This window comes from Pelmatolapia mariae, linkage group LG1 (assembly GCF_036321145.2).
Source record: "Pelmatolapia mariae isolate MD_Pm_ZW linkage group LG1, Pm_UMD_F_2, whole genome shotgun sequence".
Lineage (NCBI taxonomy): Eukaryota > Metazoa > Chordata > Actinopteri > Cichliformes > Cichlidae > Pelmatolapia > Pelmatolapia mariae.
The window spans coordinates 34,123,835-34,144,645 of record NC_086227.1 but is presented as its reverse complement, the minus strand read 5'-3'; the positions used below and the strand labels follow the sequence as shown (position 1 = coordinate 34,144,645).

Here is a 20,811-nt window from a genome sequence, read left to right as displayed (position 1 = left end):
TGTACAGCAGCTCTTCAGAACATTGCTGTGGACAAGGTGGCAGTTAAGCTTGGCTCTGGCGGTTGTCCCAAAACTCGGTGGGAGGTTAAGAGTGCAGAACAGACGCACACTGGATCACACGTGGGTTCCTGCCTCCTCTTATCACTGATTAGTCCCTCACTAAAAAAAAAATAAAGCAAGAAAAGAAAACCACCAATATATTTTGACTTTTAGTTTTTTTTTTACAAGGATTTGTATGATCAGTTAGCAGGATTTATCAGCTTATGTTCACATTTGATTCCTCACTCCCACTCGAGGATGCGGGCCTCAAAGCCTTTCTCTGGGCACAAGGTCAGAGGCAGTGGGTGTGTAATTACATCCAAACAAATGCATAACAGCTTTAGACTTGAGGATGAATGGATTTGAAACCTTTGTGTTGAACTTTCTTGTGGAGATATTGGGCTGCTTGTGTTCATCAATGAGTCAAGGGACTAGTCGCTTTTGAGACCAGTCTCCTTGGTTATTTGCAGAGAAAATTTTCTCTTTTGTTTGCTGTTCTTTGGCACTAAAACAAGTCCTTGCTGCTGGCCTGCAGTGGTCAGCAGTGCATTAATCACATGAACCCCACAGCGGGGGAGGCAGCGTCAAAAAAGGCCAAGACCTAATGAGTTCAGCAGAGAACTCCAAAGGAGTCTATGTTGGACTCAACAGAGCGCTCAAGTGCAGCGAGACCAATTCACTTTCTGTAGCCCAAACCAAACATTTTTCCACTTTTTCTGCTAAATAAATAGGCTTGAACTAGAATTAGGCAGATCAGGTAAGGGGATAATCAGTAGCTCTAATAATACTCTGGAGCCTAATCCTCTTGCCTTAAGTGCACTGGGCCAGAGACCAGCTTCCTCACTCACCACATGCACAACTTTGACTGATAAGACTCTCACGTAATGTCCTCAACAGTCCCACTGCTTCTTTTATATTTTGATATTTGGAACATTTGTCATCTCCTAGTGCTCTTTTTATAACTACTCCAGGCAAGACATGGGTAGGAGTCTTTACTCAAGGACATTTCAACAGGGCAGACTGACAGCTTTATTGACTTGTGCAGCCAGTGGGTCCTTGTTATTTTGCTAATGTGATATCTAAGTGACCACTGACTTAACTCAGTGCACAACACAACAATATCTGGTTGGAAGTAGAGGTTGTGCTACATTCACATTTTTCACTACTGAGGACAGAGATGATAACACTTACTCATCCAAAAGCAGGTTTGTGTGCCCTTTATCAGCTGTGCTGTGCTTTACATTTGCGATGCCTTCACACCTGGCAGCTGCACACAGCAGCTTATTTTGCTCACTTCTTCAAATTCATTAAGGGGGCCAAAAGTCCTTGTGACACCCTGATTTTGCCAGCCAGTTATGGTAAATGTTCCTTTCCAAGAAAAAGCTCTTGTTAGGCTCTTGTTTTGTTTTAAATCAATCTTTAACATCTACAGATCTCAACAACAAACAGAATAAGTGGCCGTTCGTCTGTTTAGAGCGAGAGTGTATTAAGCAGCAGTAAACTAGTAAAACAGTTCAAGTTTACAAATATATAGTTAAGAGAGAAAATAAAATAAGTGAGTAATCGGAGTACAAAAGTTAAGCACACTTGAAACACACTATCTAAATGCACTTTGGCCATTTCCCTTTTGAAAAAAAAGCCAAGCTAAATGCTGGGTAGTGATATGGCCATCCACCTCATTCCATACTCTGGTCACTTCTGTTTTTGAGTTCTTTATTCCTGATATAATGTAGAGCTGTGCACACCAAATAAAGGAAATTGACAAAGATCTACTGCATCATCTCAGGATGTAATTGCTCCACCGTCTGCCTAGAGTTCATGGAGGGGCCTTTAATATTACACCAGACCTCCAGAACTTCCTCTTGGGTGATTTTTCATCTTGTCATGGCAACTAACTTCAGCTTTATGACTAACAGGCAGCACACACACAGAAACACAAACCCACTAGTTAATGCAGCTACCCAATACTTGTCAGTTAGCATGTTTGTAAATAATTTCCAAAAAACAAGCTACATGTCACCAGACCAAAGGTGGGAGATATGCTGATGTCATACTCTGCCATAACAGATTTACAATACTGTCATTACTTTGAGAAACACACACACTCAGGCACGCACACACTTAGGTTTTAAATAAACTGTTAAATGACTGTCCCTCCCACTGATTACCTTATTAACAAAAGCGTTCACCTTTAAGGACTTTTGGATAACATGATCTGTCCTGAAGAACAGTGAAGGCTGGGCCCTAAAACTAATGGCTATAAACAGTGGGTCAGTTTGCCTGTATTTATATCTCAAGACAAACCATCAAGAGGAAAGATTAAACAAATTCTGAACAGGTTGATGGACGCACAGCCTGTCAGGGGCTTACAGAACTCACAGATGGTAACCTGCGTTTAGCACACAGGCTACACTCCACTGGTTAGTTACTATATTCAAAGTCGTAGCTAAACTCAGAAGTATTAAAAGTACCCAGTTTTTGCTAAAGGTAGAGTGATAACACCACACTGAAGAAATACTAGATTGCAATTAATATCCAATGAATCTCCTTGCATGGCTTATATATTTGTGGTATGTCACATGACATTCAGATGACATCCACTGAAACAAGCTGTTTTAGCTCCTTTCGCTTTAAGACAGCTTCTTCCTGATTGGCTGCCTCTCACAAACACAGGGACCACTATCCTCACCGACAGACCTGGAGCCTTATTGCATTTTCACATCTATAATTTGCTTACTCTGATGCAAATCAGTTGATGAGTTTGAAAAACTTGTAGGTTTTCCTCATGGTTTAGTTTCTTTTCACAAAGAAAACACAAACGAGTGAGATCTAAGTTAATTTTAAAATGTGTTCAGAGTGAGGTATCCATTTAATGTTTAAATACCATAACAGAATACAGTATTGATGCAAAGGAAAAACTGTGATACAAATTTCAGATCACATCATCTGCACAGGCAATATCCTTTATTCACCTTATCACAACTGTTTGGTATCTTGACAAACTCCTGAGAAAATATTTGCACCTTTATCTAGCACCAGTTTACTTTGGCTCTTATTTGACATTTTGTGCTACAGATCAAGGAACAATCAGGTTTCTCTGAGCTTTGTCCACTCTCTCCGTTTTTTTCCAGGGTTCTTAATAGAGGTGGGATTCAGACAATAACAGTAAATCAAACCAAAACAATGAACTAACAATTCTCTATGTATTTATGACCCCAGGAGGCCCTTTCACAGGGAGGATAGGGAGTCACTTGATTAAATGTAATAAAGTATAAACATATTACTGAATGCATGTCTGGTATCAGTTCATCAGATTGCCATTGATCTGCTTTCTTCTGCTGACCTCGTGGTCATACAATATAGTGGGTGTGACAGTTCATCTGGTCTAACAGTTCCTCTTGGCCAGCAACAGTCATTCAGAGAGAGAACACAGGGGACTTCTTAAATAGCTACATCTGTGGGTCATTTCTGGTGCAGGAAATTACAAAAAAGGTTCACACTGAATGCATTGATTTCTGCATCGCATAAGGCTGCTGAGAGGTAAACAAGTTCCAGGCAATTTACTGCAGCAAGACAGTATGCTGCTGTGAATAATACCTGGAGTTCTGGGTCAAGTTACAGAGTGCACATACAGATTTCGTCCTTAATAATGCTAAAACCTGACAAAACAAATACTGCTTGACATTGTTTTAATTAGATTAAAAAAACAACAAGAACAACTGTGTCATTTCCAAGTGTGAAACTAAGCGAGAGTAAATATTAAGTTAGAGCTTTGCTTCATTTAGACAGAAATGAGCCTAAACAAAACTTTATTTTGCCTGTGCAATCAGATATTAAGAAAAAATAGTTGACTCAAAACTGCACTAAATCATACCACAAAAGAAAAAGAAAATATTCAGTGAAAGAAAACTCTGGGAAAAAATAGTGTATAAAGCAAACCCTTTCTCTGGTAACAGAAGAACCTTGAGAAATGACATCCCCTAAGCTGGCCCTATGGCCACCCGACACCTGCTTATAGAGATGACACAACCCATTAACTCCACCTAAAGCACTGGGTGCAGCCAGCCTTTGGCCAAGCTGCTTAAGAGTCTCTTTTACAGCAGAAACTGCCTTTGAATTGCTACTAAAACAGATTTTTTTTTCCCCTCTGTAGCTGAAAGGCCGCACAGACGCAGGGCATGAGCCACGTTCAAGTGCACAGCCGTCACAAATGGACCAATGAATCAAGAGACAAAAGCTCCTGAACACTGTTATCGGGGCAGCGATGTGACGAGTCAGGGGTGCTGAATGGACCTGTTATGGCTTCCGCTGATCCCATGGCTATCAAAATAAGCCATAATAGCCATGTGACTGCAGAGTGAATGGGAGGATGAATAGGATTAGCTTCCCAACTCATTAATCGGACCATCTCCTACACCCTTCCTGATAATCAGCTGAGGATTCTCCAACACAGCCATGTGCACAAGACACATAATGACTGTTTATTAGCTGATTAAAGAGCCTCATTCTTACGGGGCTGCCATTACAAGTGATTCTCCCTGAGGAAAAAATGTAGCCAAAGAAGGTAAATGTCACAAAATGACTAGTTTAGTTTTAATGTCATCTTTGGACATCCCCGACCCGGCCTGCATCATCACATCCACTACATCTGGCTCAAACAATCATGACTCAGTATCCCAGAAGAGCTTCCGACAGAGAAGGAAGTTGTTATAGTGTCTAGTTATTGAGATGCATTCTGACACATGTTCAAAAACCTGGAATAACAAAGAGTAGAACAACACAAACCCAACTAAAATTTAAAGTTGTGAAATAATCACACTGTTTTCTTTTTTATTTCTCTTGGTTTTACTCTGTACTTTAACCTGGAGTGGCATTATGTTGGTAGTCCACAGGTGCTGTGCAGAGCTTTGTAGACATGTCTACATAATGCAGTGGTCAGCTAGGGTAGTGAATAGAAAAGAATATGTGGAAGAAATTATAACATGCTACTTTTTATTGTGCTTTAGTTGGTCCTGGATCAAAGTAGAAACAAGCATGAATGTATGTGCAACCTTTACATTTTTAATCTTTATATTTCAAGATTTTTAAAGGATTTTTTTCGTTTGTTTCAAAATGCCTGAGATTACTATTGATTGGGTGAACATGTAGAAACATGTAAAAGCCCATTGACACAGGCCTAGGGAATGTTGGTGACCCCACTAGGCAAAAATATGTATTCCTCACTGACTGAATGATTACTGACAGTGCTACACCAACAATCTCATTGCAATTACTTTTAACACTAGCAGATCACTATGGTTACCTGCAGTTTGCATTTAAGGCTAAGTTGTCTACAAAAACTCACCAACTACTTGCCAACAGGAAATGAAAGTGTTAGAAGTGAGGCAAAAAACCAGAAACAGAGACAGTTTATCTTTGAAATGAAAGTTGCACCTTCTGAAATGCGTGGGTCAAAAGTAGAGCTAAATGCAATCATAAATACAATCTTTTCCATCTCTCTCTGAGAATTCCTGTAGGACTACAAGAATATATTGCCCAAAGGCTGTATCAACACTGGCAGAGCATTTCAAAAACAAAACGCTTCAGGAAATAAAGACATTATGGTTTCATGGATTATCCTAAGGCGTTGACCTAGCCCCACCCCACAAGTATGATCTACGTGCCCATTCTCAGAGAAGCACTGCTCATCATTTACAGAGTTATTATCCCGCCTCAGTTTAGTGACCTATAATCTTATTCATAAAACTGAATTAGACATAAAGTTCAGAACATGTTTACAGTGCTGCTGTATTCACTGGACAAAAAAAGAAAAAAGTTTGTATGAGATTTTATTAATGTTTTTAATTGTAGTGAGTTTTAAAGAATTATGGTCAACATTTAAAGCATCATTAAAGCCAGCAGGCTTGAAGAGAAGCGGTTTGCCTCTTAAAACCACTAATTTCTAAATATTTAGCAAATGCTGCCTCGTTTAACAAATGTCATTAAGCAGATCAAATTTGGTTGTATTGGCCTCTTCCTGAGTCTGTATCTTTACCTGTGATGTTACAAAATGCAAAAGACACAACAAACCTTTCCTGGATACTAATCCCAAAACACCAACATGCACACTCTGGTGCAGAAAACAGGTCAGACCACTGGACATGACAGACATGTATAGCTTTGCATTAGCATTTAATAGCCTTAAAGCTTCATACAGCAGCCTTTCTAGGCCAAAAACCTCCCATTGGCCATTAATTAACTTGAAGAATGTCAATGAAGATCCTTGTTATAGGGGCAATAGTTACCTGCGGCTGCTTCTTCACACAGCTTTTTGAATATGGCTGTGCAGAGGGAGCTGCCATCAAGGACATGGAGGTACTCTAAAGAGGGACAGAAGCCCAATATAGACCTGAGGTGTCACCCAACACCCAGGTTCCATGATGACAACATAGAAAAGTCTCAGGGAGGGGCAGAAATGAGTTTGTGCCTCACCTATAATACAAAGGAGATGAGGACAACCTGGCCTGGATACTTTATCCTTTCTGCCCTTTTGGTGTTTTTTGCTTTAAACACACAAATATATATACATATATATATATATATATATATATATATATATATATATATATATATATATATATATATATATATATATATATATATGTATATGTATGTATGCATATATGTATGCATATATATATATATATATATATATATATATATATATATATATATATGCATACATATATGCATACATACACATATATATATATATATATATATATATATATATATATATATATATATATATATATGCATACATATATGCATACATACATATACATATATATATATATATGCATGCATATATATATATATGTATATATATGTATGTATGCATATATGTATATATGTATGCATATATGTATATATGTATACATATATTGGTGGGAACTAGTGCGTTAGCCCAGTTAGCTTGTTAACGTGTTGACGCTGTCCAGCCCCACGCACGGGCGATCCGCGGTAACTCATTAACCGAGATTTGCCGTGTTATGGCGTTAATGTCATTTTAATGAGATTAACACTGACAGCACTAGTGGGAACACAACGAATATGACTGCACAGCAGACAAAAACAACAAGCACGCATGCTACAAACTTTACCCGAGTCATTTAGACAGCCGTTAGCACATGATTCTCATTATGGGGACCTGATATGTTTAATATGCTCCTGAGAATATACCCCAGAAGAAGCGTATAGTATAGCTTTTATTTTGGAAAGAGCCATTTCTCTGTAATAAACTCTCTTTTCCAAAGATGAGTGATTTCTCGATCAGATAGATTTATTTTTTTATTACTTTGTTGTTTCAGCAACATTAAATTTAAAAACTGTACTTTTGAGTTAAAATATATATTTATAATTTTAATAAATGACAAATTAAAAAGGTATGAACATTTTTTTGTATCGAAAAAATATCGAACCGTGACACCAAAGTATCGAACAGGTTTCCCCAATCTTATAAACAGTACATTTGCATAATGACTGAAACTAGCACCACCAAGTCATCGGTTCAGGTATGTGATACCTGGGATTTTTGCGAGGCAAACTAAGATCACTGACACTAGGAGAAAGTTTACAGGTTTACAGCTGAAGTCACGCTTGCTTTAGTGTAAGGCAACAAGGTACAGTAAGAGGCTTTGAAAGAAAACCTCCACCAAATGGCATACAAGAGTGCCAGGGAGACAGCTTTCAGGCTGGTTTTAAAGTCTCACGAAACACAGGCATTAAATGTTCTTGATCCCCACGTCAAACGCTTTGTTAAGACTTAGAAATGAACGTGCTCTGAATGAATATTGAATCAGAGTTTACATGTTAAAGTTGCTGTTTAAATACTAGGCCTTTTAAGGATGAAGGAGTTCAAGCAGTTTGTCCAAATAAATGTTTCATTCCAAACATGAACAATATCTGACTCACAAGGCCTCTAAAACTCTAGACGATGATATCAGTCAAATTCATGAAGAATTCACTGGAACATTTGGGCCCGTTGAGAGTTTGCTGCATGAGTAGAGCTGTGCCACATTGGAGGAGGATTAAAGCGCCGTATGGCTCAGCTGGGTTTGATGTTTAACCCAGAGGTTTGTTTAACCTCTCACATTCTCTCCCCCTGGTTAACCGCTAGTTACTGACCTACTGCTACAACATGACCATTGCTGAGAGAGAGCACCTGCTTTACGCTGCACCCTTGTCTGGTTCTTTTTATGGTTCACTATCAGCCCTGCTCCTCTGAAGCACTGCTAAATTAGTCAGGGCTACGTCACCTCCTCAACAACCCCACCACAGTTACTTCGACACACCATGTTGACTACCACTTAGGTAGTCACGGCTGTTTGATTTAATCAAACCGGGCTATTGTCTCTATGAACAGATATGAGACCGCGGTGGTGACGCGACCTCACCCTGCCTCACAAAAGCTGCCTCTGTGCAGAGACAGCACACAAATGCTGGCTGACAACACAAGGCCAGGGGATGAAAGGTCTCCTCAGTGCGTGGTGACAGTTATTACCCTCTCCACTGAAACCAAATACCTGTGAGCCCAGATAGCATTATCTTATTGTGAGGCACACTGGGGGCCAGCCTGTAATCAGGACCCAGGCCTTCACCAACTCTCCTCCTTAGGTTTAAAGCCATCCCTTCCCTTCTGTTTCCACACGATGGAAAATCTGTCTATTTGATTCTTCCCTGACACCTAGATGATTTATATTTATTAGGAAGTTTAAATTCTCCCAGGACTACATGAAAAAAATCTATTGAAAATGAACAAGAAAGCTTTTACGCAATAAATTCAGCTGCAATCCAAATGCACAATCCATTCACTGGCAGGGCGATGGGTGAGCATTGCACAAAATCTTTCAAAATGATCATCTGACATTTCATGGGACCACAGTGTCACCACAGTGTTAGTTACAAAACGAACTACTACGGAGTACAAAACAGAGGGTAAAAAGCACACAGAAAGATGGGGAGACAGCAAAGTTTTAGAAAAGGAAAGTGCTGGTTAGTCTCATTTGGGAGGTAAGAGGTTTAGCCAAGAGAATCCTGAGCAACGCTAACCCCAGCTTCACAGCAGGCATGATCAGATTAATATTACATCTACTGCGAGACTGATGCACATTGTTAGGTAACTGCTACATAAAGTACCAAAGTTACATGTGAAATTAATGTATGTAAATACTTAATTCTTTGATAGCACAGCAGCTTTTTGGTTAGTGTTAGCATTAGACAGTATTGGCTTGAACCTAAGGTTTGGTACTCTCTCAGTCAAGTTAAGACATGTAAGTTCTGTCAATCAGACCCTCTAAATTGCTCCCAAATATGCATGTGTTTGTGTGTGTGTTTACACTCCTGACCTCTCTTGGATCATTTCGGTGAGTTCCGCAATTCAGATAACAAGTAGCTGTCAACCTTTTCACCACTTCTTTAGAAATGGTTTTAAAATAGGAATCTACAGCTACTGCAGTTTGTTTGGGGAACTGAATTCCCAGTGGGGCATGCAAGTTTCTACACAAGACACTTTTAAGTTGCACTATGAGAAATAAATGACATCCACCCCAAAACGGATCATGCCTGCCATGTGATCAAACTAGGAGACAACTAAAAAAGAAACTGAAGAGTAAACCATTTAGAACAATAATGTGAATGAGAAAGCCGTCAGAACCCTGTTTTCACCAATTACAGGAAGATTTTGGAAAATAAAGAAGTGAAGCTTCCATATTCTGTCTCAAAGCACATCTTTCACAGTATTCCTACCGGTTTAATGATGCCCTATAGAATGTATTAATTTGCAGCTTTAAAAATGGCTTTCAAGGAAACGTGTGTTGAGATAAATATGTAAATTCCCGTGAGGTGAACCTAAATACAAGTTTAACAGCGGTCATATTAGTTGTTATTGAACGCATTATCAGTGAGGCAGACATTGCTAGGTGCATCACAGTCAGACTTTGCCCCAGGGAATTGCATCAAAACAAACACGAGAAAGACAACCTGCAAATTCAGTGTGCCGCTTCACACATGGCAATGCTTTTATTTAGTCGTCATCACCGCCTACAACATAAAAGCTGCTTGTTGAATTGCTCTTATAATTCTGTCACATCACACTGAGAATCAACTTTCAAAGCTTTTGTCTCAGCCAACTAAGAAGCACATGAAGGCATCAATGGAAACCTTACCCACAGTTTATTTGACGACACCGGCTGTGAGCAGACTCCTTCAGGTGATCATTAAATTAATTTTAAGTCCATCAGAGAGAGCAGGTGTGTTTATACTAGGCAGGTATTCTCAGTAGGCATGCAAGCTCTCACCACACTGATTACACTGAGCTAAATATGGCTTTGTGCTAACACAGACAGTAGGCTGATCAAAGCCCTGATGTCACAGGGCACAGGCGGAGCCAACAGACTACAGGTCAGGTGTATGCTGTAACTGCAGTGGCATAACTGCAAGCGTACTCTTTTTTTAGCAATGCTGCAGTTTTGAGCATGTGCAGATACACAGGTTCTACTTATGGCAACATGTTTGGGTATTCAGATCACTTAAATGTTGTGATGATTTTTATATATTAATGTATATCCTGATATTGAACCAGAAAAGAATAGATAGTAAACACACTGTAAACTGATTTCATCTGGTGGATGATACATTGGTACATTAAAAGTCCTGCAGTCACATTTATAAATCAAGTGTGCAATCATCAAAAAAATGGTTTATGACTTGATTTATCTGCTACGTTTGGTTAGCTAAATATAAGAATATTTAGTTTTTCAATCATTTAAAAAGAATTACAGAAAATTTGGGGGGAGCTTTCACTGTTGAACAGATTTTACATTTTTACAAAATTATAACTATTTAAGTCACAACATATTCAAAAACAAAAATAATCATTAGCTGCAGCCCAATTCAGCTACAGGGTATTTTTTATTTTCTAGGTACAGACACCATCTATCCCCACACTGTTCCATCTCTTTTCCCCTCCTTGTATGCTGGTCAGGTCTTTGTGTGGAAAACCTCAGTATCATCCAGATCCATCTACAGCTAGTTTGTCATCTAATCGACAGAAACTATAGACTGTATAAAGGTTGGAGGCAGCCACCGTGACCTCTTCTATTTTTTCTGAGCACCTGAATCTTAGCGTTTTGGTTATTAAACTACAAGAAACCAAACTTAGACAAGAGGGTGACATTCCTAGTTATTAGCTAATGCTAGTGAGCTAGGTTAGCAACCTGCATCAATAAACTGTAGGATTGAAATGTATCTGCAATTTAGTGCTTACTGACTAAAAAACTAATAAAATAATAGAATTTTAACAAAAGAATCTCCACAAATATCTTAGACTATCTGCACCTCGCAGAAAGTCATTATTTCTTTTACAAACAGCAAACACTGCTGAAATACCCAGTTTAGTGACTACACTTGGTGGAGGTGAGGTAGCTAGCAGACATGATGGCCACCTCTGTCATGACACCTGTCCAGCAAGAGTCGACACTCCTAACTGAAGCTTCCAGATGAATGGCATTATAAAGAGAGTTCACTCCAAGCACAACTGCTATAAAGTGGGGAATAAGAGAGGCTAAAGTTATTTGGGGGTTTTTTTCCCCTGGCTTCATTTTTCAGCCTGGATGGCTGCCGCTTGAAGGACACATGAACCAGCTCTGATTGGACTGGCCCTAAAACTCAAGTCCACTTACAGAAGGATGACAGGACTGTGCAACAACACAGAATTAGCTAATCTGCCAATTAGCTAGTCAATCATACGATGGCAACCTGCTTGAGACGAGAATGACTGCATTCTGGTTACGTTCCTATATAAAAGCACGTTTGCCAAGCGAATTTATGTTTTCAAACCTATGTAAGTCTATGTAGTACATGTGAATTTCCATGTCAGACTTCCAATTTTCACATATTCATCATTTATCACCATATTACAACCAACAGATTGCATGTAATTGCCAATTTGATCCCATTCAACTGCAAATCAATAGCTGACTAAGACTTCGTCTTATTGCCACTTTATCTCCATCTAGATGCACCAAAGTCACTTTGAAGACGGCGACTGAGCGTGAGCGGTCCCAGACCTGTTCCCTATTTTTGAATCAAGTGCTTCAAAGGAAACAAGATCACAGGTTTATTGAACACGGTCAATAATTTTGGTCATCCCTCATTCTTCAACTACCGTTTTCTCCAGTGCGACAGTAGCATAAAGAAGACACGACACAGGACTGGTTTAGCAGCGACAGAACTTTCAGAATAAAACACATGTAACACCTTACAAATAAAGAAAACTGCTGCAATTTATCCTTCTACATGTTAACTATGAGGTAGAAAAAAGCAGTGGACCAACATTCAGAAAGAAGTGTTGTAGAGATATATCTCATGACTTCTGGTCAGAAGTCAACTAACAGTGATGTTAGTTGGTTTGTATCCTGGCAGGCTTTATAATCTGTTAGCTAGTTTAAGTAAATCAAGTAAATTAGCAGAAGTTGAGGATCATCATAACCTTTTGACTATCTCGCACACCTTTGTTTCACAAGTACGGCTCCCAAACATCACCTGCATACTGAAATCAGATTTCACTATGTAAACACAAGACCTCCTCCAGATGCCTTTAAATCTGCTAGTAAATATTCAAGCTGGTTTGTTCCTCATCCATCCAGGCAATCCAGTTTTTGTATGTTGTCTTCTGTTTGTTCTGTTTGTCTTCCCGTTGTGTTGGCACACAAAGGCTTATTTCTGTTCAATAAAGAAATTCCCAGAGTTATATTTATTATTAGGTTTTTAATAAAAGGCTATTCTAACCAATTCTCGAGGTGATTTAAATTATCTGACATCTGTGTCATTAAAAAGAGCTAATCTGATCAAACACAAGTAAATAACAGAGGGTTTAGCAGAATGCATGCAAATGGAGAAACCGCTACGGTTATACTTGTTTACAGGATTATAAAATCCTGCTGCACATGTTGGTAACAGAGAGAGGGTTGTAAATAATTCATCATAAGCAAACTTTAAGAAATCAAAGTTAGCATTTTGTCACAAAGCTGGTACTTTTCATGATGTCAAATTTTGATATCAACATAGGCACATTAACAATTAACATCAAAGCGTGCTCAATAATTTCCAGGAGAAAATAAACTCTCCTCCAGGGCACAAAGTTTGGACAAGCTGTGGAAATAGCTGCTGTTTTGGAACAATGAGTGCGGCTGCTGTTTGGCGTGCTGAGAGGATTCCAGCGATTCCAGCCTTAACAAAAACTAAGTCAAGGCTTTATTGTGAATATCAGTGGGGAATTCAGCAGTCGCCCTCCCAGGCATACCAAAACTTATCCCTGAGACAGCACTACATGATGAACTAGTACCTGTAAGACTTCCTCTAATGCTTCCATTCTATAGCAAATACAGTGTAATTACAAGGCCCACACTGTGCGTATCCTCCATCATCATTAAATTAGGGGGTTTGTAAAGATGAGAAATTGACGGGGTTCTGCTTGGAGCCAGCAGGATCCTCATGGAAATTTACAGTACTCAAAATGGGAGGCCAACTCCTCTTTCATTTGTCTCTCATAACGGAGCTAAACATATATCGCTAACTAGGACGTCCTAAGAAATAAACCTGAATTTTACAGGGAAAGACGCAGAGAGCAGACTAATAAGCTTTTGTTTAGTGGAAAAGTTGCACAGTCCTCTCCTGATAGCTTGTGTCTTATGGAAAAAAATGTGGAATGATGTGTGCTGGTTTTTAAAATGTGTTGGCAGTGAAAGAGCTCAGCTGCAGCTCGGTTTACTGTTGCACTCACTTTCTGTCATGCTTGTTAATACCATCATCTGAAGATGGATATAATACATGGTTTGAGACCATTTTTAAAAGATGACATATCCAGTAAGTGCCACTCTAACAAAATGACGATATTAACATTTCATTCTGGTTTGCAAATCTCAAGTTAGTGTTTTAAATTTCACACTGATCCTAACATCTAAATCTTCAAAGGAAAGTGAATAAACATGTTTGTAAAATATTAAATGAGACTTATTATGCTTTCGCTTAAATTTATAGATGCCCATTAAAAATATGCCCAAAGTTTCAAATAATGAAGAAACTGTTTGTCAAAGTAATCTCTGCACCAAAAGCTCAGGCTTCATACTCCACTCAACACCCAGTTTCAGATCGTTTTTTCCCCATTCTTAGAGTTTTATGACAGCAAATATGTATGAGAGCAAATATCCTTACCAGTCATTTCAGTCAAAAAACTCTGGATGTGTGCACAAAGCTAAACTGACCTGCTGTTCAAAGCTAGTTTAAAGGGAGGGTGCCCTTAAACGGAGAGAGGCCGCAATGGCTTACTTCATACAGTGGAAGAACTGAGGCCACACCAAGGCCCAATATTAGTGAAATAAGGATTATTTTAAATGGCAAAACATACAAAGCTTCTCTAGCAGTGTCCTCAAAAAGACCAATATGGAAGGTGAAAATGAACAGGTTCCCATTAAATTCACAAACAGTCGTGAAAATTTGGATGATTTTGAATTACTGCAACTGAAAACTTGTTTGACCAACGCCTGACAGGATAAGCAACTGCTCAAACACTGAGAAAACAGTTTAACATTATTCAAACACACTGACGCATTACACAAGTACAAAGCACATTTGAAGTATAGAAGTGTTAAGTTAATGAACTAGGTGAGTTTGCAGGGCTGATTCGAAGTCTTTATAAAGCTATTCTGTACTCGCTGTCAAAGTACTAATAATTAAGGCACTGCAATCTCACATCTCGACAATATATCTGCTCCATATTTATCAACTTGGAAATTTCCTTTTGCAACATAAAAGTTCATATCAACTAGGTGAAGCGATACTGCAAATGTGACACACCCACTGTGTAAGAGGTTTCAAGAAGGAAGTCGCAACAGGTCCATTTCCTTCTTTCTCTCTTAGTCAAAGAATATAATATGGGGGTGATGGATACTTGGCCTACATTCATTGGCGCTGACTCATTTTTACAGGACAACTGCACAGTCAAAGGCATGCATGGAGCGATACAAAATAGATGAGTGGGCTGCTTGATAGATAACAGAGCCAGTTCTACCAAGTCAACAATGACAGCAGGAAATCTCTGTAAACAAGTCAGATTACCAGGGTCACTCCACTATGAAGGAGTGACAACAAATGTGAGCAGTGTCACCTGTTCTCACTTTTACTCTTGCCATTAAACTAGGGCTTATTTAAAGATGAAACACTAGTGTGGAATCCAAGGATCCAACATTATTATAGACTGGGTGTTAGCGTGAGTATTAAGAAAGCGTAGAATCACTTGTCAGATTAGTGTTGATGTTGAGGCCAAAGATAATCCTCAAAGACACTGGAAAAATGTAAAACATTTAGCACCCGACTCTTTTTAAGAGAATAAGAAGATTCTCTTTAAACAAGCCACTGATCGGCTTCACTGCTTGTACCCAGGCAAGTGGGATAAAGTCAAATTAACCAGGAAGCGAAGACGATGAGGCTCGTGTTGTGACTTCAGAGCAAAGCTATGGGTGTGTTACAACATGGGAACCCAGAAAGCAGCCATGCCTTGGTGCCTGGCCCTTTGAACATGTTCAAATGGGTGAGGTCAAGCGGGTGTAAGTGAATTAGTAGGCCACTGCTTTTGCTTACATGTGTGCAGACCTTCCCAACAAACCAGGAAGTAAAATCAGCTCTTGGAAGCAAGCTTCCTTAATGAGGAAAAAAATTGCCCTGAAAAGATTTTAAGTATCTGCCCAACCCAACAATGACTTTAATTTGTTCTTGTGCTCTGTGGGGGGTTATTAGGTGTAAAGTCAGTATAATTATTGACAGTTAACAGGTTTTCGGCTTCATACAAAAAACAAAAGAAAAATGGTGCCAAAGAGGTTTTGGCCTTCCAACAATTTTTTTTTAATGAAACCGGTTGATTTATTTTTGGTTAAAGATCATTTTGTTAATTTAATAATTAACATAATTTAATATAAATTTCGATCATTTAATTTAATAAACAGCCAAAATAGGTGTAATCACCCCAAAAGGCCAACTTTGAGCCGATAAAAAACCCCTGATAACAACTGGGTAATCTGAGTGTTCCTCGTTAAATCCTTAAGAGTGGTAAAGGTCAATCATGTGAAAATAAGTAATCATACAAATCAATTTTATTTCTCTCAGAATGACAAGGTAAATATAGCTGATTATTAAATTACATTTCAGGCCTTTTTTTGAGAACCAACTATGACATCACTGTTGAGGATGTATCCATTTTGGATTCTTTTTACATTTGCACATAGATACACCTTACCAGAGCTACCTTAATTTTCATGGCACACATTCATCCAGGTGCTTATGATTGGCCTCCTATCAGCTCGAAGCAATCAGGTTGTTCTCCTCTATGGTACTTTGAACCAGAGAATGGCTACTCACGCTCACCTTCCTTCCTTTTTTACGACAGTGCTGAGATTATTGTAAACAATGGAGAATATGCTATGCTAAACAAATTATGTAATGACATCATTTCGCATCATTCCCCCGCGCACACACACACACACATATATAGATATATATATATATATATATATTCATTTTCTTATTGCCACATATCAAATAACCATTTAACAATTACTGATAAATCTGTGTAAGACAATAATAGCTGATATTGCTGGTTTAGTTCTTAATTTTCTTATCTCATTTTAACTGGATCTATGATACTTTTCCTAGTCCATCTATCTATCTTATTCCACTTATCCAGTTCAGGGTTGCAGTGGGACATGCTACTTAGCCAAGCTGCAAAACGCAAGAGCCAGGGTACACCTTGGACAGGTTGCCATTCTGTCACTGTACTAAAATAGAGATACAGACACACATTCACACCTTTTGGCATTTTAGAATTACCAGCTGAACTAACGTCACTACCAGGTTTTTGGACTGTCGGAGGAAGCCAGAGAGAACCCATGAGGAGAAGATGGTCACTAGATGATGGATACAAACTCAGAACCTTCTTCTATGAGGCAACAGTGCTTACCACCATGCTGTGTGGTATTAATGTGGCACATTGGTGGATGCTTATTTTAAACACGGCACGTATATATTCAAGTAATCTCTATGTGCCAAAAAAAGCTCTAAATGCGTGGTTTCTGACAGTTTTTTCTACCCTTAAAACTGTATCATGTCAACAAGAAGGGATCTTTTTAAAATATTCATCTCAGATGGAAGAGATGAGAGATGTATCTTATTTTTTTAAAAGATAACTCAAGCAGGTAGCAGACCCACCCACCTGCTTTCAGACTTTCTGTTTGCAACAGACAGCCAATCACAAAAAAACTAGTAGAAGAAGCTAAAACAGCTTCTTTTCTGGCAAACACGAACCAAAGAGCTACACTGAGGCCCAGTATGAGATAAATAATGATTACTTTGAACTCTGAATCATGCAGAGTTACTCTTTGACTATTTTATGACTTGATCTATTTAAACTACATACACCTGAAGACTTTTCTAACCAAGCCCAAACACCAGGAAAATTTGGTTTAAAATTCTCTTGGTGGGGGTTATACACTGCACAAAGTACAAAACAGCCTGAAATCATGGTAAAAGAAGGTCAGCGAGCTGGGTGGTGGAAATGAGGGGCCTAGTATAAGATAAGGGTTAGTTGAAATCATGCAAAGCTACTTTAGTAGAATTAACATATAAAGAATAATAGGGCTCCTTAAATAATACAATCCTAAATACTATTATCTAATGAGCACAACATTTAATGCTAGTATGAGACCTTTCGGAGTGGTGATATAAGCATACTTGCATAAGTCACAAGCATTTCTTCTTTACCTCCTAAACTTTAGCTTCTTTTGTACAGTATCATTTTACACGTCTATGTTGGTCTTCGCCGTTTTAAAGCTAGCAGAAACGTGAGAAGCTCCAGCTTTTGGCCCCACAGGCTCTAAGTGAAGATGTCATGGCTACCAAGCAACACGTTAACAAACCCACCCAGCAGCCATTTAACAACTTCTCTCAATGTAAAAACAACCCCGATACGTACAAAGCCACGCCGGGCTCCATTCATAGTACAGCTGATAACGGGTTTACATTGTAAAGGAGTCCTCTTACCTTCAGCAGTTGAAGCTCAGCGTGAAGAAGATGAAAAAGAATGTTCTGAACACATAATAATCCTCCTGTTGGTGAACTCGCAGTATTTGGATGTTTAAAAAAAGAGTGAAAAGTTGCGCAGCGATCAGGTTTTCAAACCAAAAGTGTTCTCTTCAAGGAACAAGACTGACTTTCTCAGAGTTGTTAGTGTTTCCCAGGACAACTCAATGGGGAGGAGTCTGCACGAGGACTATTAAAAGCTCAGTGGTTTGTTTTTCATGGAGTAGACTTTCAGACAAGAGGAAGTCAGTGTAAACTCGTGAGGGGGGCTTGAGTAACTTTAGTGATTTCCCAAAAATTACTTCGAGAGGGAACTAATATTGTGAAACGGTCACTGTCCGGGTTTTGTGAAAAAGTATCGTGGTCGGTCCCCAGAGTCGAAATGAAAAAACGGAGGAAGCTGGAAAGATCAGATTAACATCCCGTCTGTGCTTTTCACAATAAAGGAACACGAACCCTGCACGCTACTAGGACCAAGGTGTCATGGACCGCATACCACCGAACCAGTAACTAGATCACTGAATGAAAACACATTCAAAGTTACTTGGAAAAACTTGAAAATGAAAACTACGTGAAAGTCCGTGTCATAAATAAGAAAGGAATACATGAGAAGGACTTTTCATTTTTATTTTGAGAATAAAGTTGAAATTGTGATAGCTATGAAAATAAAACACATGGTTGGACCTGAAATATTGCTTTGAGAATAAAGTCAAAATGTCGGAATAAAAGTGAAAAGTTACATCCAGATGAAACAGTAGTTTTTTCTTTCTTTCAAAATTAAAGCTGAAATTACGAGACTAAAACTCAAATATTAAGAGAATCAAGGTAATATTCCAAGAATACAGTTGAAATGTTACCGGTATTAAGTCAAATTAGGGGCAGCTAGTGCAGAGCTGCCCCTGAAAAATGCCTTGTGCTTAAAAATCATTTAATCACACTACAGAGTGACAACTTTGGGAGCTGATGTTATTCTTTAAACTTACTTTATTCTTTACATACATTTCCAATTTCACTTTCAAAATGTTGACTTTACGCTCACAATGCAAATAAAAAAATACTTCTAACATTTTTCTTAATTGTGGCCTTAACAAAACTTTGAATAGAGCCAAAAAAAGTACATTTACATTACTGTGTAGTAACAGAACAACAGGAATAGTAATGCGTTTAGTAACAGTAATGCATGGAAATGATTTCAAGGATGACTGCATCCAGTGGTTTCCAGTGTGTTTGACACCGCCTGCTCTGGGAGACATCGTCTTAAATACAAACACACAAACGATAATGGTTTGGAATCACTTTGCCATGTATTTGAATGAATTTTTAAACTTAGAAGCTAAAATGTGTTTGTATGGCCCAATGCAATAGTCTGTATTGCATTTTTCTAATGGAATGGTTGGGAGTACTACAACATTTATTGGTCCTATGATGGGTCAGATTATTTGGGAATGATGTCCCTTACATGGCAATTATTGTAACTTGCAACATAATTGTATTTTTATTTTTATTTTTCAGTAACTAGAAGGGAGGTAACTTTGATTTGATTTTATACAGTAAAATTCATCAGCATATTGAAAATTTAACTACCCAAAACATAATCACACAAATCCAGATGATTTAACTATAAATGTAATCTTGCAGTTACTAATTTATTTGTAGTCAAACACGCTGAAACCATAGCAAACCCCATCTTCCACCATATAAACTTTTATTTTGAAGGGAGCGCTTCAAGCCACTAACTTTAACCACTAACTGCTGCTCAGCTGACAGACAGTGATCCTACACTGCTTTCTGTAATAAGGCTAAAGAAGAAATTAAGTGAAGGTTGCTGCACATTTGGTTTAATTTAAGTTGTAGCTTCTCTGAACTACAGTGACCTTTATATGCTGGACGGACTCTACTTTTCTATTATTACTTTGCTGAAGTCACAGAACTGCTCTGCACAGGGCTGCTATAAATCACGTCTTGTAGCAACATTAGTCGTTAGTAACACTACACAGAGATTAAAATGCATTACACAAAGACACTGAATTCATTTTATCCATATTGGTTGCATGCCATACAGTACGGTAAAGGTCACTGATTCCAAACACATTAAGCTTCCTTTCTTGCTTTCCCCTTTTTCAGTTTGGTAATGTATCAAAAAGTGATCTATGATTTAGACTATCTATGATCTATGATTTGGACCCAGTGATGAGAGGTGAAAAGTACAATCTCCTGACATTACATTGTGAATCACAGGCGCTTTCATTTTTCAGCAGTGCAAACATTAGGTAGATGCTTATAATGTAGAACAGCGAGTTTCAGTGCTGTCTCATCATGACTGCAAATCCCTTCCAGGCAGAGGGGCGAAGAAAAACTCCTGTGGTTTCAGCTGCCCTCTGCAGGCACAGGAGGTTTTCTGAAAGGATCTCTGTTCCCAACACATTATATACAATATACTGGTAAAGAGATGCTGTTTGAAATTTTTATAACACCCCCCTCCAAAATGCTGGAAACGCAAACATAAGTTGAATTTCCAAACCCATGAAATACATTAGTCTCTTTCTGTGTCAAATGTCAACAGGAAGAAAGAAAAAAAAGAGCACAAAAACAAGACCTTGTGTG

The 20,811-nt window shown here is 38.6% G+C and overlaps 1 protein-coding gene across 6 annotated transcripts in view; it reads right to left on the bottom strand.

Annotated features, from left to right (window-relative positions):
- The window catches only part of LOC134631387 (A-kinase anchor protein 13), a 122,829-nt gene extending 104,369 nt beyond the window's left edge, over nt 1–18,460 (bottom strand). For 4 of the 6 annotated variants that reach the window (XM_063479652.1, XM_063479680.1, XM_063479699.1 and 1 more), the window contains exon 1: nt 10,245–10,375. The gene's annotated coding sequence lies outside the window, so the exon portion shown is untranslated. Of the gene's footprint in view, nt 1–10,244; nt 10,376–18,168 lie in introns of those variants that run through there. The other 2 variants (XM_063479671.1, XM_063479662.1) reach the window with 2 other exon arrangements.
- Nucleotides 18,461–20,811: the final 2,351 nt, after the last annotated feature.